The sequence below is a fragment of the Hyperolius riggenbachi genome, chromosome 4 (assembly GCF_040937935.1).
Source record: "Hyperolius riggenbachi isolate aHypRig1 chromosome 4, aHypRig1.pri, whole genome shotgun sequence".
NCBI lineage: Eukaryota > Metazoa > Chordata > Amphibia > Anura > Hyperoliidae > Hyperolius > Hyperolius riggenbachi.
This window is the reverse complement of record NC_090649.1, coordinates 284724395-284740829: the sequence shown is the minus strand read 5'-3', so window position 1 is coordinate 284740829 and position 16435 is coordinate 284724395. Positions and strand designations below refer to the sequence as shown.

Sequence of the window (16435 nt, the reverse complement as noted above, 5' to 3'; positions counted from 1 at the left end):
CTGTATAATGTTTTTGGGGTGTATTTTTACACATACCCATGCTGGGTGGGAGAAATCTCTCTGTAAATGGACAATTGTGTGTAAAAAAAATCAAAAATGTGCATTTACAGAGATATTTCTCCCACCCAGCATGGGTATATGTAAAAATACACCACAAAACACATTATACTACTTCTTCTGAGCACGGCGATACCACATGTGTGGCACTTTTATGCAGCCTAACTGCGCTAAGGGGCCCAAAGTCCATTGAGTACATTTAGGATTTCACAGGTCATTTTGAGACATTTGGGTTCAAGACTACTCCTCACGGTTTAGGGCCCCTAAAATGCCAGGGCAGTATAGGAACCCCACAAGTGACCCCATTTTAGAAAGAAGACACCCCAAGGTATTCTGTTAGGTGTATGACGAGTTCATAGAAGATTTTATTTTTATCACAAGTTAGCAGAAATTGATTTGTATTGTTTTTTTTTTCACAAAGTGACAATTTCCGTTAACTTGTGACAAAAAAAAAATCTTCTATGAACTCGCCATACTCCTAACAGAATACCTTGGGGTGTCTTCTTTCTAAAATGGGGTCACTTTTGGGGTTCCTATACTGCCCTGGCATTTTAGAGGCCCTAAACCGTGAGGAGTAGTCTAGAATCCAAATGCCTCAAAATGACCCGTGAATAGGACGTTAGGCCCCTTAGCGCACCTAGGTTGCAAAAAAATGTCACACGTGGTATCGCCGTACTCAGGAGAAGTAGTATAATGTGTTTTGGGGTGTATTTTTACACGTACCCATGCTGGGTGGGAGAAATCTCTCTGTAAATGGACAATTGTGTGTAAAAAAAATCAAAAATTTGTCATTTACAGAGATATTTCTCCCACCCAGCATGGGTATATGTAAAAATACACCACAAAACACATTATACTACTTCTTCTGAGCACGGCAGTACCACATGTGTGGCACTTTTTTGCAGCCTAACTGCGCTAAGGGGCCCAAAGTCCAATGAGTACCTTTAGGATTTCACAGGTCATTTTGCAACATTTGGTTTCAAGACTACTCCTCACGGTTTAGGGCCCCTAAAATGCCAGGGCAGTATAGGAACCCCACAAATGGCCCCATTTTAGAAAGAAGACACCCCAAGGTATTCCGTTAGGAGTATGGTGTATTCATAAAAGATTTTATTTTTTGTCACAAGTTAGCGGAAAATGACACTTTGTGAAAAAAAAACAATTAAAATCAATTTCCGCTAACTTGTGACAAAAAATAAAATCTTCTATAAACTCACCATACTCCTAACGGAATACCTTGGGGTGTCTTCTTTCTAAAATGGGGTCATTTGTGGGGTTCCTATACTGCTCTGGCATTTTAGGGGCCCTAAACCGCGAGGAGTAGTCTTGAAACCAAATGTCGCAAAATGACCTGTGAAATCCTAAAGGTACTCATTGGACTTTGGGCCCCTTAGCGCAGTTGGGGTGTAAAAAAGTGCCCCACATGTAGTATCGCCGTACTCAGGAGAAGTAGTATAATGTGTTTTGGGGTGTATTTTTACACATACCCATGCTGAGTGGGAGAAATATCTCTGTAAATGGACAATTGTGTGTAAAAAAAAAATAAAAAAAAAATTGTCCTTTACAGAGATATTTCTCCCACCCAGCATGGGTATGTGTAAAAATACACCCCAAAACACATTATACTACTTCTCCTGAGTAGGGCAATACCACATGTGTGGCACTTTTTTGCAGCCTAACTGCGCTAAGGGGCCCAAAGTCCAATGAACACCTTTAGGCTTTACAGGGGTGCTTACAATTAGGCACCCTCCAAAATGCCAGGACAGTAAACACACCCCACAAATGACCCCATTTTGGAAAGTAGACACTTCAAGGTATTCAGAGAGGAGCATAGTGATACCGTGGCAGATTTCATTTATTTTTTTTTGTCACAAGTTACAAGAAATGGAAACTTTTTTTTTTGTCACAAAGTGTCATTTTCCGCTAACTTGTGACAAAAAATAAAATCTCCTATGAACTCACCATGCCTCTCAGTGAATACTTTGGCATGTCTTCAGTCCAAAATGGGGTCATTTGGGGGGTATTTATACTATCCTGGAATTTTAGCACCTCATGAAACCTGACAGGTGGTCAGAAAAGTCAGAGATGTTTCAAAATGGGAAAATTCACTTTTGGCATCATAGTTTGTAAACGCTATAACTTTTACCCAAACCAATAAATGTACACTGAATGGATTTTTTTTAAATCAAAGACATGTAGCACAATAAATTTGGACAAAAATGTATACAGAAATTTTACTTCATGTCTTTTTTGATGAATATAATAAAAACTAAAACTCGCAGCAGCAATCAAATAGCACCAAAAGAAAGCTGTATTAGTGACAAGAAAAGGAGGTAAAATTCATTTAGGTGGTAGGATGTATGACCGAGCAATAAACCGTGAAAGCTGCAGTGGTCTGAATGGAGAAAAAGGCTCTGGTCCTTAAAGGAGTTATCAGGCAAATGTTTTACAATATAAGTGGCCTACCTGCCGCTGTTCAGTAGGCCAATGTTAGTAGGGTCGCATTGTTTTTTTCCCCCCTACGGTCTTCCCCGGCTCCGCAATTCGGGCCGTTTGTATTGGGTGCCCCGGAAGTAGATAGTGAGGAGTAATGTGTAACTTCCCTGTTCCTGTGCTTGGAATGCAGGGGGAAGTTACTTAGCAGTTCGGTACGGCTGCGCACGCATAGTAGAGCGCAGGAGGAGAGTTTGAGCTTGCCTACATCAATCGCAAGCCAAACCCTCCGCTTCTGCCACCGCCCATCAGGCCCTCCCACTCCTCCCAGCCCACTCCTCCTCCCAGCCGCCGCCTTGCCTATATGCGCGCTCCAAGCACAGATCATCCCTACATGAGAGGCGCAGGCAAGCGGAGGCTGGCTGAGAATTATTTTGGAAAAAATTTAATTCAGCAGTGGCTGTCGGAGTGGGCTGGGAGGAGGAGTGGGCAGGCCTGACGGGGGGTGGCAGAAGCGGAGGGTTTGGCTTGCGAGTGACGTAGCAAGCTCAAACCCTCCTCCGGCAGCTCCAGTACGCGTGCGCAGCCGTAAGGGAACGCTTCTCAAGTCACTGCGCCAGCGTCCAGCAGTATATTGCGCCTGCGTTGCCACATTAGTTCCGGGTCGCTGGGGAGCCCGACCTCGAGGTCGGGTCCCCGACCGGGGCTTGCCGAAGGAGACTGGTACGTTTGGACGGGGATTGGAGGGGGCGATCCGGCCACAAAAAAGGTTAGTTACACGCAGGCATGCGTGTTTTCAATTTGAGAGATTGCCTGATAACTCCTTTAAGGGGCGACTGTGGTCCTCAAGTGGTTAAATGTGCCAACATGGCCCATCACTAACAGAGGAAGATTGTCAGTTTGGGTAAGCTCCATTCTCAGAGCTATGTAAAGGCAGAAATCCCATACTTAAGGTGGCCACTAACGATCCAATATCTTGCGATAAATCGTTCGACCGATCATATTATTCTGATTGGAAGAAAAATTGTTCACTACACCATCAATGAACCAATCTTTGCTTCCTATCAATCACAACCAACAAGAAAATCAAAATTTTGGTTGCTGAAAATCCAATTGGACGACCCTCAAATGAGATTATTTACAACCAATCCAATCAGAATTTCTGATCACTCAAATGATTTTTCGCTAGAAAATGGACCTTTAGTTGCCACCACTAACAATCCATTTTGTAGCGAAAAATCATTTGAGCGATCAGATAATTCTGATTGGAAGAAAAATCATTCACTGCACCATCAACGAAACAATCTTTGCTTTCTCTCTATCACAACCAACAAGAAAATCCAAATTTCGGTTTGACGAAAATCAAATCGGACGACTATTTTGCTAATAATTTGTAATTGATTGTGCCCCTCAACTGAGATTATTTACAACCAATCTGATTAGAATTTCCGATCAGTCTAACAATTTTTTTGCTAAAAATTGGACAGTTAGTGGCCACCTTAAGGCTTTTTTTACACTGCAAATCGCAATTCCGATTTGCGATTTTCACTGGATGCTAGCAACACAAGAAATAAAACGCGGAAAAAAAGGCAACATGCAGACCTTTTGTAACTGCATCAAAAATTGGAATCGCATGTAAAATCGCATCAAAATCCGAATTGCATGTAGTGTAAAAGTTCTCAAAAAGGATTAGTTGTCAAGTGAAGATAGATGCTACTGTATATGGTACCTCTGAGATCATACAAGGTTTATAGTGCAACAAGAGAACATGAATAATGGGTGGTTGATACAGAGTACGGAAGTTTCAGCTTGACAAGCTAATTGAAACACTGTTAAAGAGGATCTGTAACGTCAAAACGTCCCCTGGGGGGTACTCACCTCGGGTGGGGGAAGCCTCCGGATCCTAATGAGGCTTCCCACGCCGTCCTCCGTCCCTCAGGGGTCTCGCCGCAGCCCTCCATGCAAGATGACGTCATTATTTACCTTCCCGGCTCCTGCGCAGGCGCTCTGACGGCTCCGAAGTAGGCGGAAATACCCGATCGCTGTCGGGTCTGCTCTACTGCGCAGGCGCAAGTTTCCGGCGCCTGCGCAGTAGAGCGGACCCGACTGAGATCAGGTATTTCCGTCTACTTCGGAGCCGAGAGCAGCCACAGCGCCCCCGCTGGAGCTAGCAAAAGTAAATATTGAATTTACAGTCGGGTCTGTCGCCGGCTGTTCGGAGGGCTGCAGCGAGACCCACGTGGGACGGAGGACGGTGTGGGAAGCCTCATTAGGATCCGGAGGCTTCCCCCACCCGAGGTGAGTACCCCCCAGGGGATGTTTTTGATGTTACAGAGTCTCTTTAAAGTCAGAAGATAAGGGATACATACTGAAATGGAAGTGTAACAAGGAACCTTTATTAAAGAAATCCCAGGAAAGTTAATGATTTCATAACAACTTTACTGTGTTGACATTTTTGGAGCAATAACTCAAACTGATGAAAGGTTCACTTTGCACAAGGCAGTTTTACTTCCATGCTCGATATTTTTTGCGCAATTTCAGAGTACTTCGCTATGTCCATTCAGACAGTAATTTCTATTTTTAGAGGTTGGAATGATCAGGGTGGTATTCTTGGGGAGTTTGGTTAGTTTGAAATCATGTCCACACATTATGTAACTGTTTTGGGGACAGTCTTCATACAAATATGCTGCCTGCTTGTTCTATTCTATGGAGGTGGTGTTGAGGGAGGGGTGGTGTGTGCACATCCTCGCTCTTTCCCCAGTGTGTGCACATCCTCGCTCTTTCCCCAGTGTGTGCACATCCTCGCTCCTTCCCCAGTGTGTGCACATCCTCGCTCCTTCCCCAGTGTGTGCACATCCTCGCTCTTTCCCCAGTGTGTGCACATCTTGGCTCCTTCCCCAGTGTGTGCACATCCTCGCTCCTTCCCCAATGTGTGCACATCCTCGCTCCTTCCCCGGTGTGCGCACATCCTCGCTCCTTCCCCGGTGTGCGCACATCCTCGCACCTTCCCCAGTGTGTGCACATCCTCGCTCCTTCCCCAGTGTGTGCACATCATCGCTCCTTTACTCCCCGGTGCGTGCACATCCTCGTTCCTTTACTCCTTCCCCAGTGTGTGCACATCTTTGCTCCTTCACCAGTGTGTGCACATCCTCGCTCCTTCCCCGGTGTGTGCACATCCTCGCTCCTTCCCCAGTGTGTGCACATCCTCGCTCCTTCCCCGGTGTGTGCACATCCTCCCTCCTTCCCCAGTGTGTGCACATCCTCGCTCCTTCCCCAGTGTGTGCACATCCTCGCTCCTTCCCTGGTGAGTGAGAAGGATTTTATCAACATACAATATTCAAGGTGTGTGTAAAGAAGCACCCAAGGTAGTAGTAAATAGAAAAGCTGTAGGTGTAACTTGCTTCATAGATAATTTTGAGGACACGTCAATGAATTGATTTATATGAGTTTATGAGATATGTGTTATACATTCCCTTCCTTCCACCCTGAAACCCCCCCCCCAACTCCTCTCTGACTAGTTCCCATCCCAATACCAACCTGCAGTTTGCAGTGCAGCCAGAGTAATGCAGAGGAGAGAAGATAGGAGAAAACATGCAGTGGTTGTAGCAAATGTTAATGAAAAGGGAGGACAGTGAAGCAAGTTTTGCAGTAGTTGGGAAACTTTTCATCCTCTCTAGTCGCCTCTAAATTGCATGAAGGAGCTTACGCAATTGATGCTTCAAAAGCTTATTCTAACTTGTTGGTGGCCATGACCATATGGTACTCAATACATACAGCTATGTGAACAGGCATGGCCAGATTTGTGGGCAGGCCACCAAGGCCTTGGCCTTGGGCGGCAGGTAGACTGGGGCGCTGTAGCAGTTGGGAGATCAGCTGTTTGTGTGACCGCTCCTTCGCTCCCGCTCACCTGCCTGCCCGCCCGCCCGCCGGCACCATGTAGAAGTAGACCTCCTCTGCAGCTGCGCTGTCTGGGGCGCCTCTCTCATCACAGCGGTGCTGGAAGATCATAAGCTGTTTGTGCCCCGGCTCCCTTCCGCCCGCTCGTCTGCTGACATGTTATATGACACAGAACACATCTGCAGTACAAGGTTCCCCTGGCTTGCTGCGCTGCCCAAGGCTGTATGCCGAGCTCCATATCTTCAGCGGTGCCTTCTCTCATCACAGCGGTAAGTGAGTAGCTGATGCTCAATGACAGCGCAATATACAGGAAGCGACATTGCTGCTGCTCACTTCCTGTATTTGAAATATATGGCGCGGTCATCGGGTACTGCTCTTTCACTGCTGTGATGAGAGAAGGCACTGCTAAAGATATGGAGCTCGGCATACAGCCTTGGGCAGCGCAGCAAGCCAGGGGAACCTTGTACTGCAGATGTATTCTGAGAACGCGGAAAAGCCGCCGCGTGTGCTGCTGAGGAGGCGGCTGATTCCGCGTCCAATGCGGCGGTTTGCACGCGGAAACGTGCGTCTGGTAACAGGACAGAACGCGGAAAAGCCGCCGCATGTAACAACAGTAAGGCGGCTGGTTCCGCGTCCAGCGTGGCGGTTTGCACGCGGCAGTGTGTGTCTGGTGTGGCTGAGTCTGTTAGTGCTCACAGGCTTAGGAATACGCACGCGCGCGCTGAGAGGCAGAACTCTTATACTGGGCAAGGAGAGGTCAGCTGATCAGCTGACTCCAGAGCAGCTTACTATTGGTTGATCAATTAGGGGTGGTGCCGGAGAGCACTACTCCATATATAGTTACTGCTAGCCAGTCTCAAGTTGTCTGCCATTGCGAACACTACGTGGAAGCACTCAGACCTTAGTCAGATCCAACAGTGTGTTTGAACCAGGTGGACCTGGGAATTCACACTGAGCCAGATTACTTGTACTGTTATTCTGTTTATTCTTAGACTAGTTCCAGGGTGTAGAGACCACGGACCTCACACCCAGACTAGGGAACTTGTGTTATCCATCTGTTATACTTCAGACTAGTTCCAGGGTGTAGAGACCACGGACCTCACACCCAGACTAGAGAACTTGTGTTATCTATCTGTTAGACTTCAGACTAGTTCCAGGGTGTAGAGACCACGGACCTCACACCCAGACTAGGGAACTTGTGTTATCTATCTGTTATACTTCAGACTAGTTCCAGGGTGTAGAGACCACGGACCTCACACCCAGACTAGGGAACTGGTGTTATCCATCTGTTATTCATCAGACTAGTTCCAGGGTGTAGAGACCAAGGACCTCACACCCAGACTAGGCATTGTTGATATCTGTTATGACCTTCTGCTTTCTTGACTATCCCTTTGATCTCTGATTCGGTACCTCGCATATCTTATATTCCGTTGCCAGACCCTGCTTGCCTTGGATACCGAAACAGCCTTCTATCTTTGTACTTTATCTGTCCGTGTGTTGCCGACCAGGCGTGCCCGACCTCGAGAGCTATCTCTCCTCTTAAGAGATAGTCTCCAGACCAGATAGTGACATCCACCTTCAGGTGTCACTCACTCTCTGGTCCTTCCTATCTCCAGCCTGACTCCTCCCCTTGGAGAGTCTCAGGCTGCTGGAAGGTTCCTGTGCCCTCAAGAGCAGTATTCCTTTACTGCCTATGGTCACCTGCTCTGCAGGTGCATTACTCAAAGTACTACTGTTACACCAAACACTCACATACCTATAGGTGTCCAGAGGTTAGCAATATATCTGTATTATCGGTGACTCTGCAGATCATCAATAATCAGGTATATATATCTGCATTCTTGGTGATACTGCAGATCACCAATAATCAGATTCTCTCTGCGTGCTGACACCAATCGTTACATTCAGCTCCATAAATCTTCAGGAATCTCAATGGCTGATAGCTATGAGGGCAGCGTGAGGACACTTCTTAGGCTTCAAACTGCGGTAACCCTTTTAATCTAAATGCCTTTTGTTTTTATACCTCCTGATTTTTACTTTTTTTCCTATGTAAAAATATTGTGGTCATCCTGCATATTACTCCCTAGACTGTACTTGGATGTTTCTGTCAGTGTCTGTCAGACCCTTGATGCATATTATATACAGAATTCCTGATACCTGATTACTGTGATTTGATATTATGGTTTATATCACTATGTGCTTTTATACTTTGAGTGCACACAGCTGTACATATGTGTTTAGCAGCAGTCATTCTGACATACTGTATGTGTGTACTAATATTGCTTATTGTTTACTGGGACTGCCATTGTGTGAGTTAGAAAGCAAATTGCAATGCTGCACTTTCACATCCATAGGGAAAAAAAGTCTGATATCCTTTCTCTTGAGGCACTTGACTACTTATTTTGTCTGGAGGCATTTTATTTGGATACTTATTACTATTGAATATTTTACTACTTATTTTGTCTGGAGGCATTTTATTTGGATACTTATCACTATTGAATATTTTATCTAAAGGCATGTGACTACTGAATTCTGTTATCTATACATCTGTGTGTATACGTAATTGTTTTATCTAACAGCATGTGGACACATAACTCTTGAATCTTGCTGCACATGGCTCCTTAATTCTTGTATCTAGGGAGGCCCTGGATACTCTATGGAACTAAGCTGCTTTTGCTGGTAAAAAGACGTGTGTGTGTGTGTGTGTGTGTGTGTGTGTGTGTGTGTGTGTGTGTGTGTGTGTGTGTGTGTGTGTGTGTGTGTGTGTGTGTGTGTGTGTGTGTGTGTGTCTGTGTGTGTGTGTGTGTGTGTGTCTGTGTTTTGTGTGTGTGTGTGTTTTGTGTGTGTGTGTGCGTTGCTGTTGTCAGGGGGCGGCCGGTGATTGCTGGCCTAGGGCGGTAAACAGTACAAATCCGGCCCTCAGATCACCAGGTATCAAGGGGCTTAATCCAGGTGCATAATGTAAACATGTGCAAGCATGACCTAGGTATTCCCCAAGCAGGGTAGCCACACAGGGAGTCTCCAGTCTCCTTGTCTACTCTTACTCAACCAAGCAACACCTACGAATTTCAATGAATGCAGGAGGGGAGGAGGAGATGAGGGACAACTATCTGATGTGTTTCCCCTCCAACTTCATAGCTTTAGTAGTGCAACTGATATGCAGTCCAAAAGCGTCTTTTTTGCCTTTCCATTACGTGAAGCGAATTAATTGTAGAACTATACACAGTAACATACAGAAGGATTGCACTTGCCATGCTCATCTATGTAATCATCATGGAACAGTTCAGTTGATGGCATGCATGTAAGTGTAATTCGACAGAGCCCGTCTGTTTCTAGCTCTGTTAGCAAAATGCTCAAAGAAGGATTGCATCCATCAGGTAAGCAAACATAGAAGAAAACATTTATGAAATACAAAATCAGTGACAATAGTTCTGAAGATCGTAATGCATTGTGGGAACAAAGTATTTTGATTCCTGGCTCAGACTCAGAGGATTGACACATCAAAACCAAAATCCAAAATTTCTACTCCCACGTCTAACATTTGAAATGAACAGGCTATTATGATGGTATCACTGCATTCTGAATGTGAGCAGAAAATCCTGTGGATATTTATATTTTCCAGCAATGTCATGTAATCGGTGCAAGTAATCAATAGTCTTTTTATATTTAGCAGTTTATCCAAGTAAGGTGACTATTCTATGCTGGATGTCTTTCAAATTTAAATAAAATGAAGGCACTCAGTAGACTAAGTAGCAAAATGAGCAGAATACATAAGATCAAAAATTCATATATGATGAACATGCATGACACATAGAGAAATGTGTTCCAAAAAGTTGCTCTTTAAAATGCATGCTTGTTGCTTTAAGTAAATCAACTCAATGTGGAAATATGCAATGTAAGCTGAAAAAAATGTTTTTTCTTCATTCATTAAAGTTAATACATTTAGTTTAAAGGATACCTCTGTCCCTCTCCGTTATTGCCTAATGTCCCTTCTGAAGCTACTTCCTGGTCAGGAGGGTCGGTGAGGCACTGCGCAAGCACTGCCTGGTGACGCACGTCCTTGACCGCATGGCCAGTAGCACACTGCGCATGTGCACTATGTAGTTGTGACGCATGCGCAGTGCACTTCGGGCCGCGGGGGCGCAATCAAAGATGCTGGTCACCTGGCAGCGCAGTGCGCACTGACCCTCCAGACCAGGAAGTAGCTTTGGGGAACATTAGGTATTAATGGAGGGGGACGGAGGAGAACTGGGAACGGTGGGCATCAGGAGAGCCTCCTACACATGCCTGCTTTCCTCATTTTTGAATTTTTACAAGGGCTAAGGTAAACTTTAAAATTTATAACTGCATTGTTATAGTATATACAACAATACATATTGTATATGCACTAATAAAGAGATGTGACCAAGCCAAATCAATAAATATTTTTAACACCCCTGTCTTTCCAGTAACACATTAATCAATGTAAGAAAAATGTATTTAGGCTTGTTACTAGCTGTCACCTTAACAGGCTAATCAATACAATCTGAGGGTTTGAAGAAAAATACATTTATAATGAGAATTACATTTCAAACAGTGATTAGTTCGCTGCTTCACAGAACTGTTATCTAAGGCCTAACATAGAGAACAAATTTTAGTATTTTCTACTTGCATCATGCATGCCATGAAAATAGCTTAGATTTTACATATGGGGGAGGACTACCCCACCGCTGCCCTAACTCTCTCTGCAGGGAACCTCTTGAAGCACCCCCCTCCTTTTGTGTTACCTCCCCATCCCTCTAGATTATAAGCCTTTGACAGGGCCCTCTCCCCTTGTGCATCATACTTGATTGTATACTCTACCCAGAATATGTGTATTATCAGCACTACCACTCCAGTGTATTATCTGGCATTGTATTACTACCTGCATTGTATATTGTATTGCTTATTACGTGTATTGTTGTACTGTATTGTTGTATCTATTGACTATTACCTGTATTGTGCTGTCAGTCACCCCTGTTATCATTGTCTGTAATCCTATCTATTGTACAGCTCTGCATAATATGTTGGCGCTATATAAATCCAATAAATAATAAAATATCCTGAGGGAATAATGTTTCTATAAATTTTCACCAAGGTCTCGCAGGCTGTGACTAGTGTTGAGCAAACAGTAAAATAGCTTTTATTTCCACTGGCTGTTTGTATAAGCAAGATTCAAAGAGTTTTTCTGCAATATGCCCACACAGGACTGGCTGGCTGGAGAAATTTGCTTTACATACAAAACAGCTGTTTGTGTTTCCTATTTTTATTTATAGCCTGCTGAAAGATACCTCTTGGATCTCAGAAGAATTCACTAGCAAGCTACTCCCACCTTTGAAAACTGAAAGCCAGCATTTCTGCTCACAACACAAGTTATGCCATCCCCTGAGACAACCTTAATTAAAATAAAATAAAAATGCATTCAAAGTGAGTTTTGTAATGAGTTATAGCATTTATATACGTAATTTCCCATAGAAATTTGACACCCCTACTGAGTACAGCCATCTGATACTCGACATGCGAACTGTATCAAATCTGTATTATAGAGCAGGGCTTTTCAAACTTTCCACTAATTGTACCACTTTTATCGCCTGAAAAATGGCCAGTACCACCAGTGTGCCTGCACAGTAGATCTGACCCGGTCAGGATTGACTGCTTCCGCTGGAGCCCAAGCAGAGAGCCGCTGCTGCGCATGCGCTCACATCAACAAGGTGATCAGCACTGGATCCTTTCTACTGAGGAAAAAGGGGGAAGCCTATTTAAGATCTAGAGGTAAGTACCACCCAGGAGCACTTTCTTCTTACAGGTGCACTTTAAGAAAAGGGGGGGATATGGAAGGGGAGTATCAGATATCAGGAGGCATTGGTGGGGCAAAGAATAAAAATCAGATTGCTAGCCTACAGATTGCAAATATAGGTAGCCTTTCCAGTTCCTCCCTCCCCTGCTTCTGTATAGGTAGCCTCCCCCCCTCCACCAGAGATCTGGGCAGTGACTCTCAACAAAGTTCAGTTCCCTCTTACTCGCTCCTCACTGTGCTGCCCTGCGGAATAGTTCAGACCTCAGATCAGTAGTAACCTGGCCGCAGTGAAGAGATAGCCAGACGAATGGTGCAGTGACGCCATGTATACGTCAATTACAGGAAATAAGCAGTGATGTCACTTCCTGTATTTGAAGTATACCTGCTGTCATTGTGCACCATTCGCCTGGCTGTCTCCTCACTGCTGATCTGAGGTCTGAATTATGCTGCCGGGCAGGACAGTGAAGAGCAAGCAAGGGATAGCCAAACTTTGTGAAGGCAGGACTGGACCAGGACAATCAGCAGGCAGGCAATTAAGTGGCAGACAAACTTAAAGTGTACCACCTGGCCAACAGCAAAGTACCACTGGTGGTACACGTACCACAGGTTGAAAAGCCCTGTTATAGAGTACCTGAAAGTGTGAGTGTCACGAACAAACCGCGGACAATCAGAATCGGTTGTCCGTACTGATTGTGTTTCACGTTTCAATGCAGATTGCATGTGTAGGGGCCAAAGGCCCTGGGGTCTGGCTCTTCAAGCTAGATAACATAGATTCTATTTAGGAAACCGTGTAGCATCTTCTTTTAGGGAAATAGCTTTCCCCCGCAGCTAGCAACTAAGTGTGAACTCTAGCCTGAAAAGCAGCATTTGGCTACTGTAGCCAGCAGCAGCCCTGAGCACAGCAGGATACAGACTTTCAGGAGACAAGAGTCCTAGCTATATTAACTAGCTGTATTGTACGATTTTTGGCTTTTTAAGAGATGCCATACTTATGATTGGAATGAAAAGTCTATTGCTTCATTGCTAGTAACTGGGCACACATTTCCATATCACTTTTAACCTGCCTAGCGTTCTGGACGAGCTGAGGTCGTCCAAAGAAAACTTGCTAGAAATGTTCTGGACAAGCTCAGCTCGTCCTGCACTTTCCCCTCTCACGCTGTGATCAGCAGCACTGCAGCAGCCTCTGCAGGCTGCTGCATGCTTCTCCCTAGGGAATCCCTAGGGAGAGAATGTGCTAGGGCGAGCGGGGGGATCCCCCTGCTGTGCAGCGGTATTTTGGGCTGGGGGATCCCCCTCTGCAGGCGGGGGGATCCCCCTTCTGTGCGGCGGTATTTTGGGATGGGGGATCCCCCTCTGCGGGCGGGGGGATCCCCCTTCTGTGCGGCGTGTGGGTGGCCTCTACCCCTTTCTCCCATCCTCGCTTCCCCTCCCCTTCCCTGTCTAAGCCCTTTGAGCAAATAGAACTACTCACCCAGGGGCCCTCTCCAGCACAACACTTCTTCCCTCATCACAAAGTCCCGTCTCTTTACAGTTACATTACGAGACTTGGTGACCAAGACTTGTAATGTAACTGTAAAGAGACGGGACTTCTGCGATGGAGGAAGAAGTGCTGCACTGGAGAGGGCTGCACAGAAGGGGCATCCCAACAGTGAGGATCGAGGGGGGAAGATCGGGGGGGAGGGGACATCTGGCACCCTATACTCATGGCTACACCTGGCACCCTACAGTGGTGTGAAAAACTATTTGCCTCCTTCCTGATTTCTTATTCTTTTGTATGTTTGTCACACTTAAATGTTTCTGCTCATCAAAAACCGTTAACTATTAGTCAAAGATAACATAATTGAACACACAATGCAGTTGTAAATGATGGTTTTTATTATTTAGGCCTCAATTCACGGAGCATTATCAAACGTTTATCAAACACTTTATCAAACGTTTGATAATTTACCTCATGGGTAAAATCTCATTTTGAATTGACTAAGGTGTTATATATTTGTTGAATGTTTTATCGGTAAAACATTTGATAAATATATAACACCTTAGTGAATTTAAAATGAGATTTTACCCATGAGGTAAATTATCAAACGTTTGATAAAGTGTTTGATAAACGTTTGATAATGCTCCGTGAATTGAGGCCTTAGTGAGGAAAATAACTCAAAACCTATATGGCAAAAAGTATGTGTGAAAAAGAAATTGCCCCCTGAACCTAATAACTGGTTGGGCCACCCTTAGCAGCAATAATTGCAATCAAGCGTTTGCGATAACTTGCAACGAGTCTTTTACAGCGCTCTGGAGGAATTTTGGCCCACTCATCTTTGCAGAATTGTTGTAATTCAGCTTTATTTGAGGGTTTTCTAGCATGAACCGCCTTTTTAAGGTCATGCCGCAACATCTCAATAGGATTCAGGTCAGGACTTTGACTAAGCCACTCCAATGTCTTCATGTTGTTTTTCTTCAGCCATTCAGAGGTGGATTTGCTGGTGTGTTTTGGGTAATTGTCCTGCTGCAGCACCCAAGATCGCTTCAGCTTGAGTTGACAAACAGATGGCCAGACATTCTCCTTCAGGATTTTTTGGTAGACAGTAGAATTCATGGTTCCATCTATCACAGCAAGCCTTCCAGGTCCTGAAGCAGCAAAACAACCCCAGACCATCACACTACCACCACCATATTTTACTGTTGGTATGATGTTCTTTTGCTGAAGTGCTGTGTTACTTCTATGCCAGATGTAACGGGACACGCACCTTCCAAAAAGTTCAACTTTTCTCTCGTCGGTCCACAAGGTATTTTCCCACAAGTCTTGCCAATCATTGAGATTTTTTTTAGCAAAATTGAGACGAACCTTAATGTTCTTTTTGCTTAAAAGTCGTTTGCGCCTTGGATATCTGCCATGCAGACTGTTTTTGCCCAGTCTCTTTCTTATGGTGGAGTCATGAACAATGACCTTAATTGAGGCCTGCAGTTCTTTAGATGTTGTCCTGGGGTCTTTTGTGGCCTCTCGGATGAGTTTTCGCTGCGCTCTTGGGGTAATTTTGGTCGGCCAGCCTCTCCTGGGAAGGTTCATCACTGTTCCATGTTTTTGCCATTTGTGGATAATGGCTCTCACTGTGGTTCGCTGGAGTCCCAAAGCTTTAGAAATGGCTTTATAACCTTTACCAGACTGATAGATCTCAATTACAGTACTTTGTTCTCATTTGTTCCCGAATTTCTTTGGATCTTGGCATGATGTCTAGCTTTTGAGGTGCTTTTGGTCTACTTCTCTGTGTCAGATTGCTCCTATTTAAGTTATTTCTTGATTGAAACAGGTGTGGCAGTAATTAGGCCTGGGAGTGACTACAGAAATTGAACTCAGGTGTGATAAACCACAGTTAAGTTATTTTTTAACAAGGGGGGCAATCACTTTTTCACACAGGGCCATGTACATTTGGAGTTTTTTTCTCACTAAATAATAAAAACCATCATTTAAAACTGCATTTTGTGTTCAATTATGTTATCTTTGACTAACAGTTAACGGTTTTTGATGAGCAGAAACATTTAAGTGTGACAAACATGCAAAAGAATAAGAAATTAGGAAGGGGGAAAATAGTTTTTCACACCACTGTATATACCTGGCTCCCCTATATACCTGGCTACACCTGGCACCCTATAACTGGCTACACCTACCTCCCTATAACTGGCTACACACTTGGCTACCCATAACTGGCTACACTCCTGGCTACCATGACATCTGACTAACTATACATCTGGCTACCCTGACATCTGGCTACACTCCTGGCTACCCTGACATCTGGCTACATGAGGCTCCCTATACACCTGGCTTCACATCTGGGTCTTATACTCACCATTGGCGTGCTGATCCCTCGTCGCGTACCTCTGATAGCTTCCCCAGTGCCGTCTTCCAATTCCATCCCCTATAGTTTTGTGGCCGGTCGGTAACTATTACTAATATAACAGTAATATACCCTCATGACATACATAATAAAAAAAAGCCTACTAACCATGACCCTATGGCAACTATTTATGTATTTTTTAACAGTTTTTTTTATACAAGTGTTAATTTGTTAACTGGGTGGTGGGGCCTTTGGAAGGGCTTATTATTTATTTAAAATGTAATTTGTCTGTAATTTTACTTTTCCGCCACTAGATGGCGAAAGAAGCACTATCCTGGTAATCCAGGAAATGTTCAATTTATTATTATTTTTTTTTAATGTTTTCCTATACTCTTACTACTTT

At 44.4% G+C, this 16435-nt stretch overlaps 1 protein-coding gene and 1 long non-coding RNA gene across 2 annotated transcripts in view; one reads left to right on the top strand and one right to left on the bottom strand.

Moving 5' to 3' along the window:
- LOC137503838 (uncharacterized) overlaps positions 1 to 11836 on the top strand; it is a 126017-nt gene extending 114181 nt beyond the window's left edge. The window contains exon 4 of the long non-coding RNA XR_011019347.1: positions 11682 to 11836. This is a non-coding gene — a long non-coding RNA (uncharacterized lncRNA). The remainder of the gene's footprint in view (positions 1 to 11681) is intronic.
- The window catches only part of SLC35F1 (solute carrier family 35 member F1), a 450499-nt gene that overhangs the window by 49877 nt on the left and 384187 nt on the right, over positions 1 to 16435 (bottom strand). The window lies entirely within an intron of this gene.